We start from the raw sequence: 7,960 nt of genomic DNA on the forward strand, positions 1-7,960 counted from the left end.
TTGAAGATCGCAAAATGTTGCATTATAATGTCGAGTTGAAGCAGTCAATTACGCAGGCATATATATTTCAGATGCGGTTCATTATGTGAATATATATAAATAATATGTTACTTATATTATATATCACGTCTTTTTCAAACACATATTAAGTATTCACGAGTAAGAATAATATGGTACTTATCATCATAATCATCATCAGCCTGAATTCCACTGCTGGATGAAGGCCTCTTCAAGCTGCTTCCACTTCTCTCGGTCCTGTGCACTGCGTTGTCACGTACTTCCGCAGGATTCGTCATAAAAGGTGCACACTAAATTGTTTTCATTGAATTAAGAATACAATTTACAGGTGGTGCTGGTTAGTTTTTAAAATTCAACTAAGCCCTACCTAAACCAAAGCATAGTCGATAATAATATTTTTCCACCTATAAAATATCTAAAATCATGTATGATTAAATGGCATAATTTTACATATTTTATGGATAAAAGAATAAGTATTTTTTGTTTATTATCTACTGTGGCAGCACATCACAGCTTGGGTTAGGCAGGGTTTAATTAAATTTAAAAAAACTAACGAACACTATTTACACGTAGTAATCTTAGTTCAATAAAAACAAATACGTTTGATTGACTATGTAAATTTTAATTATGAATTAATCGAAGAGTCTATTGTATTCTTTTTATTTACACACTGTCTTAAAATTTACAAATAAACATACAATTTTAAAAAAATAAATAAATTTAGTAATGTCCTATTTTTCTTTTTGTTTATTATAAATCACACACGCATTTCGCAAATATAATTTAATAATATCGTAAGTAGTAAAACTGAGTCCGACTGCGATCGGCCCCTTCACCCAATTCAAACTTAGGCCCTTATAAAACCCTCGAATTATTCCCTCTTCTTTGTAAACGGTCTTCACAGTTGACAACATGGACGAGTATTCATAGTTCCTTTCCTTGGAAACCTGACTCGTCTGCATCCTGCGTCGTATAATATCCAAAGGATAGCTAGCAGTCTGTCCGAGGCAGCCTGCCATGCCCCCGAAGGCGAGATTAACATACGGCGAATTCATTTTACCATACCTCTTGAAGTAGGAATACTTTAAATAATCATAAGTAAAAAACGACACGCCTGAGTAAGGAATTATACCCAACAGCGTCGGTATAACCCCGCGGTAGAATCCTAGAAAACCTTCCTTAACGAAGGTGTTTTGTATCATTTTTCGCCATGTCACATCATACACCCCCATACGCGCGCGAGCCAAGTCTAAAGGGTACGTTAAAGAATGCGCCGTAAGACCGGCTAAACTTCCTGACATAAATAACTTCAGCGGGTGTTGATTTGCAATCTTCGGGTCCATAATTCCAAGAACCGTTTTCCATTGCTCATGCGCCGTGAACTGTATCGCCGCGTACGGAACAATTCGGGCTATGGTTGCAGAGTTACCTCTGTACAGAGCGAATACTCCGCCCTTGTTGAAGGTCTGCTGGAGGTAATCCCGGGCGCTGCGTACGGAATATGGAAACTTGCTGATTTGGAAGTGTATTTTCATCCTGTCCAGGGGGGCTATCGCCGTCTTGCCGATTGCTGCAGCTATGGATCCGCCAATTAAACTTGTCGCTACTAATTGATATGCGGATAGTGATCTGAAAAATAGTTTGGGTTATTAGAAAAATTTTACGATTGATTATAGAAATGCAAACAAATCGTGGCCAGGCTTAGCGGAAAGATACTAAAGAGACTTGCATTAAGAACAGAATACCGATAAGAAAAATCGGGGAAATCATTTTATATTTTACAAAATATTTTTTCTAATTACGTAGGTACTTTTTCTTGTTGTGTCATCCCTTACCGGATGCACTTTATCGACTGCTACCCGGAAGCATTCATTTTTCAGTTATAATTAAATTCATTTCTCGCAAGACTCAGAGGACCTCCAAAACAGAATCCTAGGAAACTCTCCTCTTTTGACTGCCTGAAAAATGTCTTTAAAAGTGACGTTCCACTGTCCCTAAAACGCAAAGTGTTCAACCAGTGTGTGCTTTCCGTACCTAATCGCATATGCGTGTGAAACATGGACCCCAAATAAAAAAAGAGATCCAGAAACTTAGTGTAGCACTACGTGGTATGGAGAGGTGACAAAAAGAGGAATGAGTGAATAAGGGATCAGACAAGATTTTGCGATGTAATAGAGTTTGCTAAAAACCTCAAATGTAAGTGGGCTGAACACATAGCTCGAAGAAAGGACAATCGTTGGACAAATTTAGTCATCCAGTGGTATCCAAGAAGTACGTCCGCAAGGTAGACCTAGAGACCTCTGGATCGATGAAACAATGAAATGATAAAGTTCCACGGAAGTAGGTACGTGGCAACCCAACGCACAGAACCGAGAGAAGTAGAATAAGCTTGGAGAGTCCTTCATCCAGCAGTGGATAGATTCAGGCTGATGATGATGATGAATTAAAATCAAAGAAAATAATCTTGTTAAGACGATACTTCAGTGAAACGGCAAATATAATAATAAAACGTCGAGGTGTGAATACGTCAATTTTTTTCGTGATGGCGACGGGGGTATTAATTTTTAAATCGTGTAAAGATGACTAAAAACGTTACCCATTTATCTGAAAAAGAAAACATGTCAATGAATATATTATTACTGTTACTAATAGAACAATAAACAGAACATTAAATAGACGCATGTTGGATTTATATGACAAATTATATTTCGTTCGGCATGCGTCATTTGCACCCGCGACCCGCAATCCGCGCATCGCCTAGCCACGATCTTTTTAGACCATGCCTCAACTGAGGTATAGCCTTAAGTGTGAAGTAGGTAAAAAAATTAATCAACATGCATTCGTATATTAACATTGCCTAATTCATTATTTTGTATGATTTCTACAATTTTAAAACACTATGTTAATGAGCGCCAATACCTATCACCACTTTTTTTAAAGACCCGTTGAGAAAAAAAACCATAATGCAATTACACCGAAGTCGAAAGTGGAATATTAAACTAATTTTACCGTTCGCATATTTCCATTCAATGTGACTATAACGCAGCACGAGCTTCGGTATAAAACTGAGATAACTGATCTGATCACACTGATATATTACTAACATTAAATCACGGATTTTTGTGAAGTCTACAACCAACAATAAATAAATATCACAGCTGACATCAAATACGTTATTGGCACTTCTGAGCAATGTGAATCTCGGTTGCCCCCGGGAAACGTCTTTCTTTAAAAGTTCTCACAATTTTCCTAGCCCTCAAGAATGCTGTGTTATTTATACATGGTAAAAGCAAGTCTTTAGGTGATGTCGTACGATTGGCGGATAAAATGCTTACAGTTTTTTTGTAGTGTTGGAAACTGAATATCTACGAATATTGAATACTGGTTGATTACAAACCAAGATCTAATTAAAAACAAGTTTTAATAAATTACTTTAGACGAATTGAAAACAAAAGACATGACATTTTCATAATATCTTACATATTGTATATAAATCGGAAATATCTTTGCTAATTGAATCGACAAGTAAGATTACGATTATTTTAAATCTAAAACAATGATAAACATCACTAGTTGGTGATTATTTTCAAAAATGAGGTAGGTAACCCGTAAGTAGGTACATGACGTCCAAATCACGGCAATTAAAAAGGCCGGCAAATATGGCCGACATTGCGTGATACACAAAATTACAAACACATACAAAGTTTATACGCATACGTACAGACAAGGGATTGCAATACCGGTATTACAAACCCGGTATTCCAGTGTTTATCAATACCGAAATACCGGTTTTAAAAATCCAAAATACCGGAATTTTCGGTATTAAGAAACCACACCCGTTTGCGTTTTGAAAATGAATTTTTATGTTATTTTTCATTACTTTGTACTGTATTGCCTATTAAATTGAGTGTATAAGTTATGTGCTGCTAAAATGAAATTATATTGACTGAATCCAACAGAGGTAGATTAACAACAAAACAAAATCCATCAAATATACCTATTTATAAAATTGTCCGGATAAATCATAATATTATTTCGAAATAGAAAACATCCGTGACAAATTTTCAATTATTCTATAATACAATTATTGATATGACTGTATAAGCGTTGAAGGAGCTTTTCCTGCACTTGCAATTATTTGCACTAAACTTAATGAACTAGCCTTTTAGAGGGCTTTAGTTAAAATTATCAATATATTGAAATTATTTGTGAAAATCACCAGTTCTACAATATTAATTAATATGATCAATACATATTTTTAAATGTCAACATAATAAATGTAGGTAGGTTGGCTTTTTCCATACAAAGAGATTTTAATAGCTTTATTTACTTTTTTTATGTTTTAACGAATACCCGTATTAATACCGGTATTAAATAATAAATACCGAAAAACCGGTATTGATATTTTCATTCGGTATTGCAATCCCTAGTATAGACCACGTGATATTTGTTTAGGTACGCAAAATCGTCGCTTTCCAAAATGGCGAATTTGGTTGCCGGTTTTTATACTGCAATGAATCAGTATGTTCCTTCCTTCTTTTTTTATTCGTTGGTTTAGGGCAGGCCCACGCAGTGTTTACGGAAGAGTTGGGCGTGTAGGACCTCTACCATTTGGTATATCACCTGATAGGACCTCCTCGCCACACCCAGAAAGGCTTTCTTGATTTTTGGAGCAGAGGAGAGCGTTCCGCTGCTGATTCAGATGGTTCAGAACTGTGGTTCTGATTTAAAATTCTATCAAAGATCCTTCAGATTATACTTCGCAGGACGCGAGCCGCGATTCGTACAGGTGAGGTATAAAATAAAATAAAGGCAGGCTCGCGTCCCACATGTCGCCAGCGAAAAAAAATATATTGGTGCAGCTTTCTTCCGACTCGAGCGCGTGCATTTTATCGGAACATATGCACCACTTCAAAATATATTATATAGGTGCACACCGCTATCGAATTAAAATTTCATCTTAACATCGTGAATGAACCTGCATTTGTTTACGATATTTTGATTTAAACAAGATGGCTCCACTACCTATGGCTATGAACAAAGAAATTCTGCGCAGTATCAAAACCAGAAAACTTACAATACCTCGGTTACATTATGAGAGGACAAAAGTACAGCATGCCCCATCTTATCATTCAAAGATAGATCAACGGCAAGCGTGGCATAAGACGACGATGCATTTCATGGTTTTAGAACATCCGTGATTGTTACGAGTGCAGCTCCACCGAACTGTTATACTGTATATAGCAATATGGCACGATAAGAAAATACATTACTTTGTGCTGGACGAAAACATATTAAGTATAGGTACGAATACTATTTTTATTTCATATTTTACAGTCAAATGGAGATCTCTCAAAATATTTAGATTCAGGCCCTTTAGTCGTTAATGTGCGATATATACTTAAATAGAACGAACAGGCGCGTACACAGGCAAATGGTATGGGGGATCTATTGTATCAATCGAACCCGGAGCTGCCGGATGAAAGGCCAGCGCCTTACGCACTGCACCATGAGAACCGCATACGTAATACTTATTCCACATAGTTTATATACTAATTTTTCCTTTACAATTTGTTAGTAAAATACCTGTAATACGGTATATTTTATATTATAGTAGTTGATATCCTATTGAAGCGGACGAAACTGGCCCTGATTATTATTCAAGTATGTTGTTTAAGTGCCTACTACGTACATATTGGTATTTTATTTTAATTGACCTTTCCACCAAGAATCGACAGTTAACACCATAAAAAATGTGATCAATTTAATAGACCGCTTCTTTTATGTAACAAATAATTTACATGATTTAAGAATGTAACATTCTTTATTGAAAATACATAATTCGGAATCTCCTCATAAATATACCAGAATTCGATAGATGCGGATTTGAGATCCGCCCTGTACCATATACAGTCCGCACCGTGAGTGTAAAAGACATATTTTGGATACATTAGGGTTTGAAGTCTTCGTTCTGTTAGGACAAATAGAGTTTCTAAAAAAATATTTGGTTTATATCGACATTATATTGCGTGTTCTTTCAGTTACTTCACTTTTAAATTATCAAGTTCACGACTTTTGCAGTTGTTTTGCATTTAATCTCGAAATTGAAAAATTTGCAGATGCCTTGGTTTTACACTCACGATGCAATTATTTACGTACATATATATATTTAAAGAGTGTGTATAATAATATCTTATGAGTGATTCCGAATTATGTATGAGACAATAATTATTAGTTATGCATGGCGGTAGAATGCTAACGATAAATTAAATAAAAATAAGTTGTCCTTACGATTGTCGTTTCAGATGTTTTTCCAAGTCATTTAGAGTCATCGTATTCTCTCTTGAATTATCTCAGTCATCTGCATTCAAATTTGGCAAGCATTTGATTCAAATGTATTATTTTTGCTCCAGATGGTATTAACTAATATCCATTATTTTTCAAAAAAATTCTCTTATGTTAAACCTGAATCTAGAATTTAAAAAGATATACATTTAATAACATAGCTAAAAGGAGAGATTAAGAAGAATCTAGTCATCCAATGGTAACCTAGTCGTCGCTAGATCGATTGAATAATTAAGTTCTACGGATTTGGCCATGACCGATGGAAAATAGAATTCATAGTAATTGAAGGGATGTTGAAGTCTATAAGGTCTAAGTGCCAAAAATGTGAAACTGATATTTAACAAAAAGAATAAAACCGTACATATATGAAAACTTACATTTATATTTTTACAAAGTTACAAAAGAACATCAGTATAATATGATAAGTTTAACTAATTCTAAAGATAATAATTACATGATGTTTTTAAATTTTCTGTTGAATCATATAAACTTGACAATTCTATGTAAATAATCTAAAATTACTTTTTATTGTACTTGATAGAAATACTGAAAAAATATAGAATACTGAAATGTCATTTTGATATTTCATATTGATTTCCATAGTAACGCTCGTATATATTAATAATTTCGTTGCTAGGACCCCCTTAGCAACCGACAATAACATCTTTCCATACAAAACAGAATTAACTGAAAATGAATTCAATTCTGCTTAAAAATGGCTAAAAGTATTAAAAGAATGCATTTTCGTCGTGTTCTGATATATTCTAAAAGTTTCAAATTTCTAGCTAGTCGGGAAGTTGGTTAAAAATCTTCAATCATTCAATACAAATCTTGGACAAACAAGAATACGAGCTAATAAAAACGTGGTAAAAATAAGCAAAGGAAGAATAAAATGAATAAGAAACATGGACAATATTGAAATGTTCTATGTATATATGTAGGGGCACATAGACCCGATCATATTTTAATGTATTTGTGTGACAAAAATAGTAGAGTTAGGAACTTAGACCCTTCATAATATCATTAGGCATAAATTGAAGTAAAGAATTTGTTATAGAATATTTTGGCAATTATACCCTATAGACTTTCTACCCTTCGATTATAATTGTGTCAATAAGACCAGCACTCCACGGTATTTCTTGATCACAATGAGGTAGTGATAGCATGTCTGTATTATCAAGAAATCGGCCATTAATTAATACATAATGTGTAACATCTGTAAACGTGTAACAGTATGCATGTAAAGCTCTTTGATGGAAAACTTATATAAGCTAATAGCATGAACGAGGTTTTATTATTTAGATTACTAAATAGAATCGCCACACTTGCCGTGCTTTGAAAGCTTTTCTATAATAGGTACCTACACAAAAGCACTCAAATCAGCAACTGATCAAATCAAACAGAACACTAATGTCCCCCACGAGAGTAGGACATTTAATATCCACTCAGTGATTGTGAATGGATTGTGAATATGGTAGGTACGTAATGTATTTAGTGGAGGACCATTCATTGATTGGCTTTGCTTATCTCCGATCAACAAATCGTTTTTGATTTCAGTACACATATTATTTAAAAAGAGACATCAATCAAATATGAC

At 34.5% G+C, this 7,960-nt stretch overlaps 1 pseudogene; it reads right to left on the bottom strand.

The window, feature by feature from the left end:
- Positions 1 to 749: 749 nt before the first annotated feature.
- LOC147066503 (mitochondrial coenzyme A transporter SLC25A42 pseudogene) lies at positions 750 to 3,688 on the bottom strand (annotated as a pseudogene).
- Positions 3,689 to 7,960: the final 4,272 nt, after the last annotated feature.

The sequence above is a fragment of the Rhyacophila brunnea genome, unplaced genomic scaffold (assembly GCF_057557595.1).
Source record: "Rhyacophila brunnea isolate RB1 unplaced genomic scaffold, BYU_Rbru_1.0 scaffold_5, whole genome shotgun sequence".
Lineage (NCBI taxonomy): Eukaryota > Metazoa > Arthropoda > Insecta > Trichoptera > Rhyacophilidae > Rhyacophila > Rhyacophila brunnea.